We start from the raw sequence: 4,561 nt of genomic DNA on the forward strand, positions 1-4,561 counted from the left end.
TTGGTGTGAGCTAGAATGTTGTTGATGGTGGTTTCTTTTGCTTGGCTATATTTTTGCATTTGAGTGAAAAACTCTTGTTGATTCTTTTGCATTTGGAGGACCGCTTTTTGAACATCAAAACCTTGGTCATTTTGCTGATTGTATGGATTTTGGTTTTGGTAACCTTGGTTTTGGTTGTAAAAGGGTCTTTGATTTTGGTTTCTCATGGAAGGTGGGGTGTATGTTGTTTGAGGGTTTTGAACATTATGGCTTTTGTATGAGAGATTTGGATGAAACTTGGTGTTTTCATTGTAATAGTTGGAATAAGGGGTACCACTCTTGTATGCTTGGAAAGCATTCACTTGTTCATTTGTTCCCCTATATTCACCTTGGTCATGTCCCAAAGTTCCACAATTCTCACATATCCCACTTGGGATTGATGAGGATGCCGCCATGGCATTAACATGATGCTTTGGTGATTTTGAGGCTTCTTCAAGTCTAGCCATAGCTTGTTCAAACTTCAAATTGATTGTGTCAATGTGAGCACTAAGTTGAGCACCCAATTGAGTAACGGAGTCCACTTCATGCCTTCCTCCTCTAGTAGCCTTGCGAGGTCTACTATATTGTGAGTTATGGACCGCCATTTCCTCAATCTTGTTCCATGTTTTATTGTCATCAACTTCGGTGAACATTCCATTTGATCCCATGTTGAGAATGTTCCTTGAATCTTCATATAAACCGTTCCAAAATTGTTGTACCAAGAACCACTCGCTAAGTCCATGGTGAGGACATGAGCGACAAATTCCCTTGAACCGCTCCCAAGCTTCATACAAAGATTCTTCATCCCTTTGCTTAAAACCCGTAATTTGAGCTCTTAGCATGGTAGTCTTTTCCGGTGGGTAGAACTTTTTGTAGAAAGCTAGAGCCAACTTCTTCCAAGAATCTATTCCGAGAGTGGCCTTATCAAGGCCCTTCAACCATTGTTTCGCGGTGCCGATTAGAGAAAAAGGAAATAAGACCCATCGAATTTGGTCTTGAGTCACACCGGTTTGAGAAATTGCATCACAATAGTCACAAAAGGTTTCCATGTGAGAATGAGGGTCTTCACTAGGCATCCCTCCAAATTGGCTCCTTTCGACTAATTGGATAAAGGCGGATTTGGCAATAAAATTTCCGGTCAAATGTTGTGGTGTGGGAGTACCATTGGGTAGGTTCTCCTCGGTGGGTACGGAATGTGATGAAAATTTAAGCATTGTAGGTTGATTTTGTGGGGTATCTTGTGTTGGGTTCTCCTCGCCTTCTCTTGCAAAAGGGTTGATGAACTCAATAGTTGGTTGAACAACCTCACTAATACCTCTCAAATTCCTCCTAGCAAATCTCCTATTGTTTGTCAAGGTCCTTTCAATTTCACGGTCAAAAGGTAACAAATCACCTTGTGACCTTCTAGACATGCAAAATATCAAACAACTTGAAAACAATTAGAACAAACCTTGAAGAGTTTTACTTCCCCAAGGCAAAGAAAGACACAACTAATAACAATGTAAGAAAATCTAAATCAAGTTAACACCGTCCCCGGCAACGGCGCCATTTTTGATCGGTCCGTTTCGTGTTCACAATTTAATAGATGTCGTCGTTGGGTCACGTCTGAATCAAAACACAATTTATAGCTTCACAAACAACTCTACAATTAGTAAAGAGGTAAGTAAAGGTCGGATCCCAAGGGACGGATATTGAGATGAGATTTCTATTGAAACTAGTGATGTCTTAGGGGTGTCACAAATTGGGTTGATGTAGAAGGTCACTAAACTAAATAGCAATGGAAGTAAATAAGCAAGATGAATTAAAAGGGTTGCAAAAAATTGATAAAAAGCACTAGGGTGTCATGGGGTCATAGGGGAATCCTGGGAATTGATCATACAAACATGTTCCCAAATTATAAGCAAGCAATTATTGTTGTGATGGATTGAGTTGGGTTATATCTTACAATCCTAGGAAAGTTTGGGTCCTGGAGCCGAATCGATTAGATTGTACAACACCTACAAGTCGACTTAGTCTTCCCTACTCAACAACATGCATGGTCTAATGAGACTCGAGTTGGTTTATGTCTTACAAGTCTCATTGAAAAGATAGGTGATGGGTAAAAAATGCAAGGATTCATAGGCTCACATTTCATCAAACATAACATGTGCATGAGTTGAGATCAAAACAAGCAAGCAAATAAACCATGAAAGCATATTAATTTAAGCATGAATTAATCCCCATGTTGGTTTCCCCTAATTACCCATTAACCCTAGCTAGGTCACTACTCACTCATTATCATGTTGATCATGCTAGTAAGGTTATCAATCATACCAACAAAAGGAAACATGATGAATAAATGAAAGTAATTAACAATAATTAAAGAGGGATTAAGAGAATTATACCTACTAATGATTCCAATAATAAAGCAAAGAATAAAAGAAGTACTTGATGCTTGATTGAGAGGTTGTCAATCTCCCAATAATAACCCAAATAATCTTCAATTACCCAAAATAAAGGATGAACAAAAGAGAGATTAAGGAAATAAAACTTGTATTATAACTTGATTAATTGTTGATTACAATACTAAAGAGAGATTTGATTGATATTAACTACTCTAATTATTGATAAGAAGAACATCCTCTTCTAATTAGACTAATGGGGTATTTATAGTGGAAATTAGGTGGATGCATTAGGGTTAACTAAAGGCTAAACTAGTAATTACACTTTTTAGATTGAGCAGGGAGGAGCCGGTACTTTTCGAAGGAAGGGCTTCTTTCTTTGTATCTTGTAGAAGACGAAATTTCGCTGTACTGGAATCCGTGCGTATTGGAGTCGGGACGGGCGGATTCAGGCGAGGGAAGACGGGCGTCTTCAGGGGAATCCGGGCAGATTCTGTGGCTGTTGTCTGGGCGTCTTTGGAGGAAGACGCACGGGTTGTGCTTGTGGAGGACGGACGGATTGTGGACAATCCACTCGGATTGTAGCTCAACACTATTTCTTCTTCTTTTCTTCCCTTTTCTTCATAAAATCCTTGGGGATTTCCTCGGGGATGCAAGGATTCTTTCTCAACATTGCTCATCTACTATCATATGTACAAAGGCCTTCTAATCTTGTCTCTCCTTGATGCTTGGTCATTGAATTCAATCAATTTAGTCTTGTTTTGCCATGAAAATGCAAGATTTGCACTCCTTTCCTACCAAGGGATCAAAATCTTAAAGAATATGCAAAACAAAGAACTAAAGACAATAAATGACCCAAATATGCACTAAAAAGCATGGGAACAAGGCTAATTCGGGGACTAAATATGCGCTAATTATGGTCACATCAACTAACTAGCTTGACTAGGCAGGCTTAGTTTGGGATGTAGCTAATGGGTTAAAAAGGCAAGTTTTGGCTTATGTGGCGCTAAAAGGGTGAAAAATATAAGGAAAGAGAAAATTTGCAAGCACCTCCCTGCATGTGACACCAACCACAAACCCGAATATGTGCATTTGACAAGAAATTGAATGTCATAAATGTGCAAAAAAGATGAACATGCTATGCAAGGAGTACTACTCTCAATTCCTTATGAACTGGTCGTGAATGTCACCAGTTATGGGCTCTAAAACTCAGAATTAATGAAGTAGTTTGCCAATTTATCAGGTCATATATTTGAACAGAAACTCGTAGACTATGCGTATGACAAAGCTACTAACTATCAATAAAAGTGCAAGGCTCAAGTAAAATGACAACTTATAGTGCATTATCATCATGGAAATCTACCGTTCTGACTCAACCTATATGCAAAAATAAACGAGAAATTTTTTGAATTTTTAGAATTTTTCTAATTTTTTTGTATTTTTGATTTTTAATGAAAATAAACGACAATGCAAAGCTGAAAAATAAACGTGAATGAAAAACAAATGCAAATGCAGACTCAAATGGATGCAATACCTTCCCCAAACCAAAACGAAAAGCGCCCTCGTTGTCCTCTAGCATACACCAGCAGATATATACAGGGGAACGGGAATATACAACCAATAAGAAAATAAAAACAAAAAATAAAAGGAGACAAAAAGAAAAGAGTAAGAGATACATACAAAAGACGAACTTCCCCAAACTAGCCAGAATACTGGGGAAGTGAGTAGACCAGTAGCTACTCGTCTTCGTCGTCGTCCACCACCGTGTACTCCGGATCAGCCTCCTCCTCTCTCCTCCTCCGCTCCTCAGCTCGAGCTCTGTCCACTGCCACCTCAGGGTCCTTGTCCTCCTCGTCAGCAGACTCCGGGTACCCCTCAGCTGGGTACCGGAAGAAGGAAGGGTGTGGCCAACCTTCTGGGATCGGACGGTGTCGCCTGAAGTGGTACTCGTACAGAGGGTGTAAGGTCAGAGCTAAGTCCCTCTCCATACGAGCATGTCGCTCTGCAATCTCAAGCAACAAACCGTCACGGCGCCCTTGGTCTATGACCGCGGATGCCACAAATGGTGGACGTGGTACGAAAGTAACCGGTAGGACCGGCTGAGCCTGTGTCTGGTCAGTGGGAGTGGGAGTAGTAGTAGTAGTGGGAGTAGGGGTCGGGAT

At 40.2% G+C, this 4,561-nt stretch overlaps 1 non-coding gene across 1 annotated transcript; it reads left to right on the forward strand.

The window, feature by feature from the left end:
- The first annotated feature begins 753 nt into the window (after positions 1-753).
- On the forward strand, positions 754-860 carry LOC141636900 (small nucleolar RNA R71). The gene has a single exon (XR_012541468.1). It is a non-coding gene; the product is annotated as a small nucleolar RNA R71 (small nucleolar RNA).
- The last annotated feature ends 3,701 nt before the right edge of the window (positions 861-4,561 follow it).

This window comes from Silene latifolia, chromosome Y (assembly GCF_048544455.1).
Source record: "Silene latifolia isolate original U9 population chromosome Y, ASM4854445v1, whole genome shotgun sequence".
Classification (NCBI taxonomy): domain Eukaryota; kingdom Viridiplantae; phylum Streptophyta; class Magnoliopsida; order Caryophyllales; family Caryophyllaceae; genus Silene; species Silene latifolia.